Below are 17,217 nucleotides of genomic sequence, written 5' to 3' on the forward strand. Positions count from 1 at the left end.
CTATGTACGGTTTCCATGTCCAGAAAGGTAATAAAAACATCATCAAAGTAGTCTATGTGACATCAGTGGGTCAGTAAGAATGTGTTGAAGCATCGAAAATACAGTTTGGTCCAAAAATAGCAAGAATTACAACTTTATTCAGCATTGTCTTCTCTTCCGGCTATGAACCGCGCGAAGTCACGTGACTGTAGTGACGCGGCTGACCTGTCCCTCAGACATGTTTGCTAAGTTTTTGTTTTCAAATTTAAAAATTGTGCGTCTCCCGAGACTTTAAACAAAGCTCGGGCGCACAAAACAAAAGAAAAATAAAAGAAGCTGGGGGGGCCGAACAGATAACAGTCAGCCGCCTCGTACGTCAGTCGCGTCACTGACTTTATAAAAAAAATTAAAAGAAATAAGGCCAGGGCCAAACATTTTTGTCAGCTTTTTCTTTTTGAAAGCAAGATGGGACGGCACATTGGCTCGGTGTGTAGCGCTGTTGCTTCACAGCAAATGCGCCCTAGTTCGAACCTCGGCATCAGCGTGGGTTTCCTCTGGGTACTAAGGTCAATTTAGGTGAATTAGAGATTGACCAACCTGGGTGTGGATCAACTTGGATTAGCCAGTTCTCGTCATGAATATATCAATAGATGCTGGAATAGCGTGAAGAATAAATAAAAGAAAGTAAGAAAGAAAACAAGATCGCCTGTTATTTTGCTAAATTAAATTAGCTTTAACCCTTGTGTGGTGTTCGTATTTTTGTTACTTAGACGATGTTTGTGGGTCTGGTGGACCCAGAGCATTATTAGTATCTTAAACCAATGCATTCATACAAATTTATGTAATATTGTTTACAGATGTTAACTTTAGCCTTATTGCAAGTAATATAGACAGAATTTATGGTTAATATTGGTCATTTACCACTGGTAGAGGACTATTTATAAACTAAAGTGCCATTCGTTTTTGTGGTAATATGGAATAAAAGAAGAAAATTCTATTCTGATCCAGATATTGGGGGAAAAATTATATTTATCTTAAATAAGTATAAATGAAACAAAGTTTTTCATCACTGTTGATGTTTAATTATTTGAACTTTTTGAAATTGTACACATTTGTGTCAGTCTACACAGCACAGGCCCCAAACTGAACAGATGCCATATCATAAGACATCATCCACACTAAACACATAACCTGTTCATGCCAGCCAACACAACACATAAGAAGCAATTTTTTAATGTGTAGCTGTGTTGTGTATGCATTTCTTGCATTTTATACACATATACTGTGTCCATCTGGTCCACACACAATGAAGTACAATGTGTTGCTATTGGCCACAACTTAGAATGAAGAAAATACATGGATAATATTTTACTTTCTCTATTATTCACTCTCTCTCTCTCTCTCTCTCTCTCTCTCTCTCTCTCTCTCTCTCTCTCTCTCTCTCTCTCTCTCTCACACACACATCTTTGTGGGACATTTGGTCCCCACAACGTGATAAATAGCAGGTACACACACCATAGGTTTTGTGGTAAACCCATGGTTTTACAAATGGTAATCAATATACCAAATAACCATGATTACTACTCTTTTACTAAAATAAAACTATGGATTTTTTATAATGGTAAAATGTAGAATGGTTCCTGTTAGACAGAAGGTAAAGTGTTTGGGACAGTAGGTACAGACAAATGTTCATGCACGGCATATAACATGTTGTATCCTTGCAGCATTACAGCAAAAGCAGAAGGAGAAAACTCTGACATGCATCCATCACATATGTACAGACATGTATACAAACACACTCATGCACTCACAGGAGTCCCAGGTAGGAGAAAAACAGAGTGAAGTTACATAGCACATTCAATTTTTACACTTTTATTAACCCCGGGTCCAGTGGACCCGAACACCACATATGTAATATAAATGTGTAGGGGGGGTGTACAGTGTACATTAATTATAAAGTTGTTTATTTTTATGTTCTTCATAGAAAATGAGCCAAGGCCAATGAATCTGAGGTTGAAACAACAATTAATTGCATAATTTTTCTTTCAGTAAACATTCAAAACGGGTCCCACAGACCCGAACACCACACAAGGGTTAAGTAAGTTCATTTACTTACGTGGAAAACAAGACTCTTTTTTTGCAGTACAGGTGCCTGAAGGCAGATCTCTGTATACCAGAAATGAGTTTTTGGCTTGCTTTTGTTTCTGGATGGCAGCTCCTCTTATCCTTGCTCTCTATATTTCTCCAATCTTAACACTCTTCACATTTCACATTCCATTCATTCTAAGCCTTGTCTGGCACAGGTGCAGGAACTCTCAAGGTGACCCATGGCATTGCTTTCGGATTTTCAGTCATATTATAAACGGATGAGAGTTAATATGAAGACAGGGCATAATCTGTAGAATAGATACATGTATATAGAGATTTAATCATGGATAGAGATGTTCAATACTGATAAAAGAGAGTTTTTCACAATCATAATGTGTGTATTGTTTTGTTTGTAATATGTTATGCTGTGGGGAAGATAAAATCGCATACATTTTTGTTTTATTAAGGGTTAACGTGGTTATCTTGAAAATAGAAAAATATAAATATCTATAGTGAACCTATTTTTTATGAGTTATACTATAATATACTGGATTTAGCTATTTTTAACTCTATATCAATAAAATAAATAATCTTACAATCTTCATCAAATAATCACAAAGGACTGGAAATCTCCTTATTGGATTAACTGTGTGATTTTTTTACTTACTGTATGCATTTGGCAGACTTGCAGTGCATTAAAGATATACATTTTTATGAGTTCATACATTCCTTGGGAATCTATTCCATGACAATGATCTATCCTTCTACCAGTTTAGCTGCGAGAAGTAACTTTCTGTACACTGTTAGAAAAAATGGTCAAAATATGCAGTACCCTTTAATTGAAAGTGACAAGCTTGTCATACTCAAAATGCAATCGCTGCATTTATCCCATGCTAGTAAGTAGTGAACACACACAAACACGGAGCAGTGGGCAGCTATCCTAGCACCTGGGGAGCAATTAGGGTTAAGGTGCCTTTCTCAAGGGCACCACACAACAGGGCATCTTTAAAAAGATCATAGTACATTATAGGTATAGATATGTATATACATTTGGAACCAGTATGTGCCTTTGATATACTAATAGAGTGCATTTCTGCATTATAACAAAAGATACAGGAGACATCCAAAACATTTGAATCTCAAATTCATCACAATCAATGGCTTAGAGTTTTGTTGGCACAACCACGTACTGTAAATATCTCAATTTTATAATGTTGCATTGGAAACCATTTAAAATCATTGTGTTATTCAGACAAATGTAGATTAAAAGCTTTTCTCAAATAAAGCTATTATTTATCCACAGCAGCCAGTTATTGTTTCCTTTCACAGTGATTGGCGTAATTCATCATTACTCAGACAACTGGAATGAAAACGGCTTCAGGCCTGTGCAGTTACATTTGAAAAAGGAAATGAAAATAGATGCATTGATCCATGCTGAAACAGAAGTATTTTTTATGTTGATTCTTAACTAAAACAGGCAAGTGGTGACTTCTACAGTCGTGTGAAAAAGAAAGTACACCCTCTTTGAAAATAGTTTTGCATATCATGAAATAATAAAAACGTTTGGTTCTTAGCATGTTCTTAAAATTAGTTCTTTGCTTGAAATAAGATGAATACCTTTTTGCTCACCAGCCAAAGTGGCTAGTTGTTTTCCAAAAGTACTAGCCACTCAACATTTTTACTGGCCACAATTTTGTTAGTGGTAAAATACATTTTATGTGATTAAACGTGACTTTAGCATCCTAAAATGACTTTAATTTGAGTCATTTTACTTCATTTAGCTAGATAAGATGCAGATTTGATTTTTCAAATGCAGATTGACCACCCAAATTAAGACTACATTTATTAGCTGGTATATCAGTATAGAATCGATCATATCATATATTTAGCAGGGGCGTGTCTAGAGGGGGGGCATGGGGTGGCACCGGCCCCCCTGGAATATGATTGGCCCCCCTGGTGCCCCCCCTCCAATCTCATTGGGCCAGCTAGATTTACTGTCAACCTGAAAATGCCCGCCGCACCATTGGAGCAGAGAGCTGTCAATCACTGTTTGATATGAGACTCGCGCGAACTCAAAGAAGAAGCGAGCACAGTATTTAGGTGAATGAAAAACATGATTAACGTCTAATAGATATATTAAAAGTGGTGCAGGGGTGTAGAAGATTAATTGAAAAGATAAACACAAAAAAAATTACATTTTTATTAACAACAGCAGTAAATACTGTCAAGACATGTACATGAAGTTTACTGTTGACTTGTATACGCAGTTTGTATTTTATGAGCTTGATCATGGTTTCTGTTAAAAGTGATGGCAAAACTGGGGCGTGTGCATTCAGATATGCGCTCGAGCTCTCTATGGTAAATGGTTTGTGCTGGGTGCAGGGAGTCCTCATGGGAGTTGTAGTTTCCCAATGTTGCATTATGCATTGTTTATCATTTCGCATAACTTTTAAGAAAACTACAAAAATAAATTATATTCAACAAAATGTCTTACTCGCCACAGCGGAAATCTACTCGCATTTGGGGGTGCCTATGTCAAGCCCTGCTTATAACCATCAAGGTTAGGGGTATGAATAATGAATATGACATCAGAATCCCACCACACGGCAAGAGAATATGTGACCAAAAATAAAAACAAACAAGTATTACCTTTGTTAAAATCATATCTAAAGCGTATACAATCTTTACAGATCCTTAAATTCTTGCCTGGCTGCCATGCACAGTGGTGATCCATGCTTGCCACTCCCCCCTGTCTTTAGGAAAGCAAAACAATTTTATTTTTCGACAAGGTATTTGTTTCAGAAGTCAGTTTAGCCACTAGCCCCACCGATGAAGAAACACAGACCACAAGTTAACTTTGGGCCAGGGGTGTTACCATGACAACGCGCATGCATTCGATGAAACAGTCTATATGTCTGTTATTTATAAACTGTTGTTCCTCAGAAATGTATAGTGTGGTTTTCCTCAGTAAAATAACAATAGCACATGGGGGGAAGATTAAAAAATGTACATTATTGTATAAACCGTTTTAGTTTAAACACAAAACCAAGTATAGGACAGATAAATGGTCAGTAATACAGAGACCATCAGATTTTTATGGTTGCTAGAGTCAGGTTGTACTTTATCTTAGGAGTTGGCAAGCTTGCTTGGTAGTGCGTAACTAACCTCTCTCATATGTCCCAAATACGCTGCTTTCCGCCCGGCTGCCTGCTGCCCTATCGTATGCTGCAGGCTTGGCATGCTTTCATTTTATTGGAATGAGTCTGCCATCATTAAACGCTCAGGCAGGAGAGCCGAGCCTTTCTAAAAGGCTTCGTGAAACAGTTACAATACAAGCTGTCCATCATGTGTAGCCTGGAGAATCAAAGTTTTAGCAAGCCCGAGCAAACCACTTGAATGGGTCTTATGTAGGTCAATTCAAATACACATAGTTGAACACCATTGTGTGCCTGAGTGACAATTTTAGCTTCATGTTCATAGTTATCTTTTGTACGCATATCATTCACATAAAAAAATTATATTTTTAAAAGATTCTTTATTTATTACTCAGAGCACATGAAATGTAGTTAGTAAAAAAGAAGGAAATAAATGATGGTGAATAAGTGACTCAAAACAGGGAAAAGTGCCGGAGTGCGTCACTTTCTCCATTTGCTTAGATTGTTTGAGAGCGCATTCATCATCACATTGACACTGAAGGTCCGTCTCATCTTCCTGCTCCTGACGTAACTCTTTAAACTCCATATCCAGCTCTGACTCATGACCAATTTCACAAAAGTCAAACAAGCTGACATCAGCATCCGCAGTCGCCACTGTTCCAATGCAAAATGCTTCCGGTAAATTATAGTGACTCTTCAAGCACTGCTGCTGCTGTAGAAATACTGAGTAGGAAAGGATTTGCTTTGGGTCAACAGTAGGCTATATACTGTAATCAGGGTGCTTGTTTAAACGTTAGAATTAAATGAAAAGAGATGCTCTCATTGAATAAAACTGGCACGATGGAAAGCTAAGGGATGGTTTTAGTGATCAGGGATTTGGAACAGCAATAACCAAATTGGGAAAGAGGGCAGTAGTGACGGATGAACGAGTCTCTTTGGACTCCTGCAATCATTAGTCTTGACCTGCTTGCCAAAAGAAACATGCAACTGGCCTTCATGTAGATGAGATTTTTTAGTCCTCATAAATATTTGAAATAAGGGCTGACAGGGATTTATTTGTACAAGCTGATTAGGTTTCATTGCTGATTACAGGATTTCCGCTGGGCACGATTCAAATTTCAGATTTCTCGTTTATAAAGACAGGCTCACAATCATCATAAATGTGAACGTTTGATCATTTACCAAATTTTCCTAGTGATTTATAAGATGTCCATATCCAAAGATGTTCACAGACCCACCTTGGTTTATTAATAATCAGTTGGGTGTAATTAGTTACTAAGTAATTAGTTACTGTAATTTAATTTCTTAACCTGTTAATCCCTGTTTTTGATCCGCCCACAAAAAATGTCATAGCCAAACTAAAATAGATACAGTTTATGAAGTATTTGCACTAAAAGCATAAGTTTGGTCTCATTTGAAAGCAGAGACTTGGAAGTTTATTATGAGGTCAAAATTTGTTACTGTCATAATGAAAGAAGTTGTTATAGAGAGCTTAAATTATATTTTTTAATAACTCCACAAAACATATATGAAATATTTGTACGAAAAACTAAATGAAACTGACTGTGGAGCAATCTAGAAATGCACTGCAGATAATGCCACCGGTCTGACCATGTTATGTTTCAAATCTGAAAACTCTGTATTTTATGAAATGTTTTTTCATAAAATACATGTACATTTATTTAGAGAAAACAGCAAAAGTGCTAACACTGTAAAACTTTTCTGTAAATTTACAGCGAATTTCTAACAGTATTGTACTGTATTTTCAAAAAACAGTGACTGTATATTTACAAAATATTTACAGAATGTCTGTAAATGTACAGAATTGTCCTGTTTTCAGCATGCAAAATTCGTAATACAGAATAATACTGTAAAAGCATTGCATTGTGGGATTGATTTCCTTCGCGCTCAATATTTGAATGTAAGCAGAGCTAGTGGAAGTTCGGACGCCCTGTATTTGTTAGGATTGGTTATTCATATAAACAACGACGATATGAAGACAACGCGTTCAACTTTTAATCTATATCTGCATGTGATGTGAAAACGTACACGGAACAATTAAAAGTTACACGACGACGCGGCAGAAATGAGAGGATTATGCAGCAAGAAGATGGGGAAAATACAATGTGTCTGTGATGAAGATAAACGAAGATTGACTGACTGTGCATCATTGACACGGTAAGCACTGTTGTTTTATTCGATTGCATTTCTGAACGGTTTGCACGAGTGGGCTATTTTTAGGAGCTGCGTTGTTGTCACTCCACACAGAGTAAGTTACGCTAACTTGCTAAACTCTTAACAGACAGCACAAGACACGTTGATAAAGATGTTTTTGTAACTTATCTGTCTGTTAATTCTTTCGTTTTTGACGACTAAACATGATAATGTGAATTGCCCTAAAACAACGCAATGTTGCTGTCTGTCGGTGCGTTGTTCTCAAATATACACCAAGTTAAGTTACTTTGATATGAAAACGTTGTGGTTGTAGCCTACATTCCTCACAAATATAGTTTTATTTGTATTTTAAAGTTATTATAAGTGAAATGATGTCAGACTTATCTCAGATATTAAAGTTTTGTTAAATTAAGTTAACCCCCACCTCCATTACTTCGTTGTCACGTCATTTAAAAGTGTTTGATTAACATATTTTTGCAATTATCACTCAAATTTGGTGATGTATAGTATATGTATGTAATATACTTCTATATACAGTACCACTCAAAAGTTTGAACGTACTTCCCATGTCCAAACTTTGGCCTGGTACTGTATACAGTACCAGTAAAATATACTGTAGTGTATTTGTATTGTCCTGTATACACATTTTAACCTAATATCTGTATTTGCATCGGTTGAGCTCAAGTTATGTTTAATAGTTATATTTGTAAATGGCTAAATAACATCACAAAAATAGAAACAAATTTTATTTTAAATATTTTATCTTTTTGGTTTTGGTCGATTTCAGGTCTGTCTCTAAGCAACCAGCGATGTTGAGCATGGACGGTCAGGTGGTGTGTGAAGGAGAGCAGCGCAACTTTGTCTCTGGTCTTGGCAACGCTGATTGCCTCATTCATACAGTTTTAACCTCCAGGATCAGGAAGTGGTGGCATGCACCCTTGGGTTTGTTCAGAGGTTAGATACACATTTCCCATTCATATGTTAAAATGATTTTTTTTACATATTGTGAAGGTCTGCATCAAGATGCAAAGCGTAAAACTGAAACTTCATATTTACATTAAATAAGTAAGTATGAACTGATTTCATCTGACCTCAGTTTTTCTCCGCTTACACTTTTGGCATGGTTTTTGTGCTGAAATACTGCCAAAAGCATTGCAAGTTTGCAAACACAATTTTATGAACGACAAATACAAATTAATTGCGCAGAATCTGTCTCGGTGTGTAAAATAAACCACTTTTAAATGTGTAAATGACTTGTTGCATACAGATGGTAGGGTGGCCATTCGTGCCAGTTCCCGCCGGACGCGTCCTGAACAGATTTTCGGGTGCGTTCTCCGGAAGTCCCGTTGCTCGAATTGTTATATAAAAACTGGTTTATTTTACACACTAAGACAGATTCTGTGTGATTCATTTGTGTTTACCGTTCATAAAACTGTATTTTTGAAAGAATGCCACTGTTTGCACACTTGCAATGCTTTTTGCAGTATTTCAGCCCAAAAATCCATGCCAAACGTGTAAATGCAGAAAAACTGAGGTCAGATGAATACAGTTAATATTTATTTAGCCTAAATATGAAGTTTTACAAGACATGAATTACGCTTAAGATTAACAACAGTTCAATGTTGCCAAACTTTTTTCTTATGCCTGCAACTTGATTTACACCTTTACAAAACAATGTCACCTTTATGCTTGCAATGTCACATTTCCATTTTGACCAGTGATTTGTTGTTTTTAACAGAACATTGATCTTCCCCCATTACTTCTGTTTAAACCAAATAATTCAATTAAATTGCACAATTATTAATACAGATTTATTTGTTGTTTTTTAATTACTGTGTAAAATAAGAAGACTAATTACATTTTTTTTATCAACATAATAATAATTGTTCTTGTTTGTTTTCTGCCTGGCAGATGATTTCTCTACATCAACCTGAAACGTGGATCAAAGATGAAGAAAGGGAAAAAGAACACTACAGTGAATCCACAGGTTTTCACTCTTCTTAGAAAACTTACAGACTTTAAATGCAGTTTTGTTTAGAACAGGGGTCTCCAACCTTTTTTCATTGGAGAGCTACTTTCTAAAAAACAAAAGTGGTCGAGAGCTACTTCTCACGTAATACCTAAATTAGGGGGTAATACACAACGATCTATTAACTCACTGTGATTTGAACTCTTTCCTCTACAGCATTTTTTTTAAGTTGCCAGCCAGTGCCAGCATTTTTTAAAATATTTTCACAAAATTTTAATACCTCCCAGAAAATGCATTTCTTTAAACATTAACATACGATACATCAAATGAAAGTACAGATCCTTTTAAACAACAACAACAAAAAAAACTTTCATGTTGTCTTTATTTATACTTTTTATTACCTCTTATATATGGGTAGGATTCTTAAAAAAAACACATTTTGAATAAAAAAAATCATTTATTAAAGATCAGATTTAGAAAGATGATCCAAACATACATAGAGTATTTACTGCTTTTGTATTCATAATAGGTATGTATGCCATTTTTTTCATTTAGATTAATCCATATGTCTGAAAAACGAGTACTCGATTAACTGAGGCAATGAAAGGGCGTCATTGTGAAAATAAAAATATTTTTATTAAACACTCAAATAAAATTTAATTTTGAAGAAACTATGACAAAAAAATTAATATTAGAGTATTAATGAAATAGATGTTTAACAGAAACCTCTAACAGGAAAAGCTGCGTGATGAAGTGAAACTTAAGGGTTAATAAACACAAACTGATGCGCTTTATATACTGTATGACGCACTCTACATAATATTAAGCCTTGGTACAACATAAATGTATTATAGAACGTGCATCTGCAGAAAATGTAAGACTTAAATTAAGTTATACTGGACAGAAAGTTTAACTCCTGTTTTGAATGCGCATCATCAGCATGCTTTTAAACACGTCCAGTCAAAGCACAAGCTTGATAATATTAAGCAGCCTTAAGTCTTTTGCTATCATTTTAGTGATTAACGTTAGCTGTGTCATGTCATCCTCTTACCTGTTCTCAGTCAACATGTAATGCTCATATGGCTCTCTGGTATTTCTTGACATTTGATGTTTAAATATGGGATGATAATCCATTGAACTTGTGACAACGACTGTATTTTCGTTTTACCAAAACGTGAATCCGAAAATCACGGCATCCTTTTTAAACATAGTGTCTCGATCCGAGGTGTGTTCGGCTTCAAAGCGTCGCACGCATCGGTAGGTTGCTGTGGCGCGGGCTTCACAGCGTTGCGCGGATGGATCGGCCGGTTGCCGGGACGCAGATGCGCGGACTTATCTGTTTGTTTTTGGATCATACATGTTAAATTACTGATGTCATACGCCGGTCTACAACGCGACGTCAAACACGCACACAATTTTTAGTACCACAGGCGCTTGTAACACTAACCAGACATCAAAATGCGCCATAACCACAGAAAACAAATAAATAAATAAACCCACGAGCGAGCTACCTGCAATTAAGACACGAGCTACCAGTAGCTCGCGAGCGACGTGTTGGAGACCCCTGGTTTAGAAACTTCCACTATCCAGTGTAGTTGAATTAAAAGGAAATAAAGTTTCCTACATTGTTAATGATGTGCTGTTAATTGAAATACAAACGTACAGCTGGCATTTCATCCAATATGCTTATGTTAAAGAATTAATCCACTTTTAAAATGATGCAAAAAAAAGAAAGTCAGGAGGGAAAATACAGTAAAGGATTAGTCCACTTTCTTAAAGGAGTAGTCCACTTTAAAGATGGGGTCCATTGACTTTTCATAGTAGGAAAAAAAATTAAGTCAATGGACCCCATCTTTAAAGTGGACTACTCCTTTAATAAAAAATCCTGATAATTTACTTACCCCTAAGTCATCCAAAATGTTTATGTGTTTCTTTGTTCAGTCAAGAAGAAATACATTTTTTTTGTTTTTGTTTTTTTGAGTAACACATTCCAGAATGTTTCTCCATATAGTGGACTTTAATGGACCTCAACAGTTTACAGTTTAAATGCAGTTTAAAAGGGTGCATACAGCTTCAAAGGGCTCTAAACTAGGGCTGCATGATAAATCGCATGTGATTGTCATTGCGCATCTTGTCAGTAAAGCCGGTTCTTTGATTAGTAGTAAATCGCCATCACCTGCTTTCAGATGGAGGAGCATGTACTACACAAAGCCATAGATCACTGACAATCAGGGCAAAATTTGCATTAATAATATGTATGCGATATGGCCCTGCTTGTCAGTGAACTACGTCTCTGTCTAGTAAAAGCTGCTCCATCTGAAAGCAGGTGATGAGATGCGCATGACTATCGCATGTGATTTATCGTGCAGCCCTACTCTAAACTATCAAAACTGATGCATAAGGGTCTTAACCAGCAAAAATCATAACTTTCGGCAAGAAAAAAAATATGCACTTTTAAGCCACAACTTCTCATCTTGCACTAGCCGTGTGATGCGCCAACTTGACGTCATGTAATGCACAGTCATGTCGAAAGGTTTTTCACAAATGTGAAACACACACTTGCAGACCATTTTAAACAACAAACTGACATAAAGACATTAATTAGTTATCATTCCATATACAACAACGTCTGAACGTTCCTCTTTCTCCACGCTTGTAAACACTGGGGCGGTAGTTTTGCATGCATCACGTGTGACCTTTCAACATGCTTAAGCATTACGTTAGATTGCGCTGATGGGACACAAGGCTAGTGCAAGATGAGAAGTTATGGATTTATAGTACTTATTTTTTATTTTTCTCAATAAAAATGATGATGGTTTGCTAGATAAGATCCTTATGCCTTGGTTGTGATCGTTTAGAGCCCTTTAAAGCTGCATCAAAACAGCACATTTTAAACTGCATTTAATCTGTAAACTATTGAGGTCCAATAAAGTCTTTAAAATTGAGAAAAAGCATGGAGTGTTTTACCTAAAAAACGTAATTTCTTATTGACTGAACAAAAAAAAAGACATCAACATTTTGGATGACATGTGGGTGAGTAAATTATCCGGATTTTTTATTAAGAAAGTAGAGTAATCTTTTAATGTATTTTCCCTCCTGACTTTCTTTTTTTGCATCATTTAAAATATTTTGAAACATTTCCATTCTTTGAAAGTTAATAAGATCACTTGATTGTTAATGTTCTGATAATTCATAACTGTTCTGTCAACTGTTTATTAATTGTAATGCATACAGCTGACATTTCAGCAAACATGTTTATGTAAATTTTATGGCCTTTGCTTTTAAAAAATAAAGTTTTATATTCTAAGAATTTTGTATTTGTGTATTATGTATTTAATTTCTATTTGATACTATTGTTACTGTTACACATATAATATAAATTCCTAATTTAAAAGTGGCATATCAGTAAAATACAGAATGGGTTATAGTTCTGTAAAAATACAGTAATTTGCTGGCAATATAGCTGCCTGTATGTAAATTTACAGTGTAAAGTTTTACAGTGTATACTGTAAAAATAAATAAATTACAGCGTTATACTGTATCTGACAATTACAGTGCAAGACTGTAAATGTTGTTTACAGTAGTGGTTCTGTAAAAATACAGTAAACGGCTGGCAACCCAGCTGCCAGTATTTTACTGTAAATTTACAGTGAAAAGTTTTACAGTGAAGCTAATGTTTGTTTATTTATGTCTCACAAGCATCTTTTAAGTTTATTGTCCTATATTGTTCCGTGGGTCAAACAGACCCATTAAATAAGCATCCGGATGAGTCAATCCGGGATATGGCTGTCTGTATGTTTATTCAATTATTATTATTATGAATTACTTATACATTCTATTATTTTTATTAAATGCCTTTCTTACAAAAAGAAACTTACCTAAAAGAAGCTTTACCAGTCAAAATTATTCCTAAAAACATATATCTCATATCTCCAGACAGCAGGTGTTTACAGAACAGCTAGTATGTTAGCTTAGCACGCCATCAAAACATGACAAATAAAGGGATTTAGGCAAAAGTAGTTATTTAAACAGAATCAAATAAATCACATTATAAAATCACAGACTTGCAAATTATATGATTGGACACAATGCAACATAAACAAATGAGTCCCTCTAGAGTAGATTATTTATGAAATCCTTGAATTCTTACCTGGCTGCCAAAACCTCTCTTTACACAGTGGTGATCCATGTTTGCTGTTTCCCGTCGTCTTCAGAAAACTGAAACATTTTTATTTTCACCAAGGTATTTGTTCCAGAGGTCAGTTTAGGTCAGACCGGTAAACAAACACAGAACGGAAATTTATTTGGGGTGTTCATGTAACGTGGCAACAGGTGTGCATCCCATAAAACTGTTTATAACAGGGGGCAGTTGTACACTCTGAATTTTTGACCAATAATGGGTAAATATTGGACAGAACACACCGCTGGGTTAAAATTGAACCAGTGCTGGGTTGTTTTAACCCAACTGCCGGGATTATTTTACCCCATGGTTGCATAGCAACAACCCAACATGGGGTCATTTTTGACCCAGCATGTGCTCTGTCCAATATTTACCCATTATGGGTCAAAAATAACCAAGCCATTTTTAGAGTGTAGTCTACTGGCTAGAGTCGGGCTTGTAATCTCGAGAGTTCTGTAGGGACAGCTGTCTTCACTACTCACTGGGATGAATTAAAAGCAGGACACAATTCGATTATGCATTCCATATACTATCACTATAATGTCTGAATGACACTATAATGTTGGTGCATGCATGAGCACCTAAAAGATTTGAATTAAACTCATAAAACAATGAATTTTCATGGTCAATGTTAATTTATTCTTTTTTTTCATGATTACACGCACATCACTTTTCAATTATCAAGAAAAATTGAATCATTCTTGTTAAGGAATGAATGAAAGGTTTACATGCTCCATCAAGTGTAAGGTTTTAGGAATATGTCTTCATGCATATGCAGCTAATCAGCATATTCTGAATAAAACATGCACATTCTTTTCTCTCGGTTTTACTTTGCTCGTTCTTGCCATTTGTTATCCTGCTCTTTACGTAATTTAATCAATTCATTTGCATTCATGTCCTCAACAAAAGGGTGGAGAATAAAGTGAAAAAATGTAGGCCTAAAACATTTTTAAGAATAAGAGTGTTGCACTGCTTTCTTTTGACTGTAGATTGATTCATGTCCATGAACATAAAAGTCCATATGCATAATTTTAACTCGTTCCTCACGTTTGCCTCACTCTTAATCCATTCATGTTTAAAAAACTAGCTATTCTCAGGTATTTATACATCAATTACATTAATTAATATGTTTATAATGTGAAATTGACTGTAAGAGGAGAAAGCAAGGTGAACTGCAGCTGACTGAATTGATCCAGTAGCACATTGCGAAACACTGAAAAGAGGTAAAGGCGCTTTAGTATTTAAATTAGATATCATATGGGATTATTATTAAATTAATCAATGACATTGTTTTTATTAATTACAGTCAAACACATTTGATGTCATTTCGAACCTTTTGTGTCTTGTTTGTGTTGGTGATTGTGTGTGAGCAGAGGAGAAGAGGAATCCTTGAAAGATGTTCATGTCTTCTGTAAATGGAAGTGCTCATGGACAGGCGCAGTTGACGTTTATTTAAAACAAGTATTGATTTCACAAGCAAACAAAACTAACTTTGCTGATCTCTCTCTCTCTTCTCATTCTCTTCGCCTTTGATCTTTGATGTAATCTCTTTATTGGACAATTTTTTTATACTGTATTTACAGTATGTGCAAAACTCTGTTTTTAATTGCTTTTTGAAAACATTTGTGTGCCCCTTGAAAAGATCCCATTATGTACTATTTAGGAGCATACTATTCACTCTAAAAATGCTGGGTTATTTTCCATCTAGCATTGTGTCAAAAAGGGATGAGCCCACCCTTTGGGTTTAATTAACTCAGAAAATGTTTACAGTATATTTGACACAACAATGGGTTAAAACAACCATGCATTTTGGTTTGAAACAACCCAGCATATGTTCAATTACAACTCAAGAGGTTGGGCTCGTCCCTTTTTTGAAAATAACCCAGCATTTTTTGGAGGGTATGTATAGATATTGACATGACAGGGGCTGAACTGGAAAATTCCTGTCTGAATGATGCTCCTTGTGGTTACATCACTTGATGGTTATAGCTTAATTTTGCTATAGTTTGAGTTTCTAAGGGGCAGTGCCCTTGCATGAAACTCCTTAAGTGAGGGTTTCCCTAAGGGAGAAAAAAATCCATGAGGTAAGGGATTTATTTAAGAGCGTTGCAACAAAGGTCTTAACTGTCACCCTTACCTAAGTGTTTATACTAAGTATTTTACGGTAGTCTCTGCCAGAACACAGCAGCGGAGAAGCGGTTGCTATAGTTACAAAATCTCATAGCCTAAACAAATCAACGCACGCAGCTCAACAGACGGCGGATTTCTGTACGATGAAACATTGCAAATAACAGACTGTAAAATGCCGCATGTATAAAACCTCAAAGTAATTCAAACTGGAAACACTTTAGATTGACGGACGATCAAACCGCTATTCTCCTAATAAATGCGCATCACTTTTCTCTAAGGGATTATTTCGAACGTTAGAAATGTGCGTTGGTACTTCATTTTCTTAAATAACCATAAAATCAGCCTTCGAGTGTGACGTTAAGGGACCTCTTATAGTCCCTTAAGTTTTTAAGGGAAAATGGGACTTAAGGACTTTGTAGCAACGCATAGCAGAACTTAAGGTAATACTTTAGCATTTAAGGGTAAATACTTATTGACAGCGTTAAGGTTCACTTAAGGGTTTTTCTTGCAACCCATTTTTTATTAAGTGCACCCTTAACCTTTATATTTAAGGGATTTCTTAGCTTAAGGACTTTCATGCAACCCGGGCACAGTTTCTCGGATAGGGATTAGACTAGTCCTAGACTAAGACCTAAAATCAGAGGGACATGATGAGTGAAAAACAATGGTGCAGAAACAGCTAATCCTGGTTGTAGGCTTAAACTTAAAACAAACTGTAAACTTATTTCTGAAATCTGATTGGTTGATTGAAATGTCCCAGGGTCAACATAATGTTGCCCTGAGGACATCAACCACTTGGCAAAATCAGGAGAGCATCAAAGCCCTGCTGAAAAATCCAGCTAAGACCAGCATAAGCTAGTGAGATGGTTTTAGCTGGTCTCCCAGCTTGGTTTTAGCTGGTTTTGCTGGTGTAGGAAGCTGGATTTGCTGGTGTAGCAAGCTGGTCTAGCTGTGTTTTGGTCACTTTTTAAGCTGGTCTAGCTGGACTAAGCTGGTCAGGCTGGAAGACCAGCTGGCCCATCAGCATGACCAGCTTTGTCAGGCTGGGAGGACCAGCGTAAACCAGCTAGTGTGTCACCTTAAACCAGCTAAAACCAGCTACCAGCTTATGCTGGTCTTAGCTGGATTTTTCAGTAGGGAGGGCACACCAGTAATGTTTTTAGTAAGCCATCATGTTTGTTAAAACTAGTTATATTTCCTAAATAAACTAAGGCCTAGTCCTGTGTTAAGCTAATGCCCGTCCAGGAAACCACCCCAAAATGTTTCTTAAATTTCGAAGGTCTCGTGTTTCCGGCAGCATATCATTCTCCACAAAACAATTTATAGTCAGCATAATGTTTGACCCTTACTGCAAGTCTTATAAACTTATATTTAATGTAATCTGAGTCGTGCATCCATGTTACCATCTGCCAAGTTTTGGCCTCAACAGAGTACTACATTTCCATTAAGAGTAAAAAGTCTGACTGGACGTGCTTCTTGTGATGTCATAAAAATTATTCATTATAGTTCTAGTCGCTTTATATGCGTGTAGCATTTTTATT

At 36.1% G+C, this 17,217-nt stretch overlaps 1 protein-coding gene and 1 long non-coding RNA gene across 3 annotated transcripts in view; both read left to right on the forward strand.

Moving 5' to 3' along the window:
- Positions 1-17,217, forward strand: part of whrnb (whirlin b) — an 87,849-nt gene that overhangs the window by 47,203 nt on the left and 23,429 nt on the right. The window lies entirely within an intron of this gene.
- LOC135732307 (uncharacterized) lies at positions 7,070-9,437 on the forward strand. Its single transcript, XR_010526738.2, has 3 exons — positions 7,070-7,400; positions 8,185-8,351; positions 9,309-9,437. It is a non-coding gene; the product is annotated as an uncharacterized lncRNA (long non-coding RNA).

Source organism: Paramisgurnus dabryanus, chromosome 5, assembly GCF_030506205.2.
Source record: "Paramisgurnus dabryanus chromosome 5, PD_genome_1.1, whole genome shotgun sequence".
Classification (NCBI taxonomy): Eukaryota; Metazoa; Chordata; class Actinopteri; order Cypriniformes; family Cobitidae; genus Paramisgurnus; species Paramisgurnus dabryanus.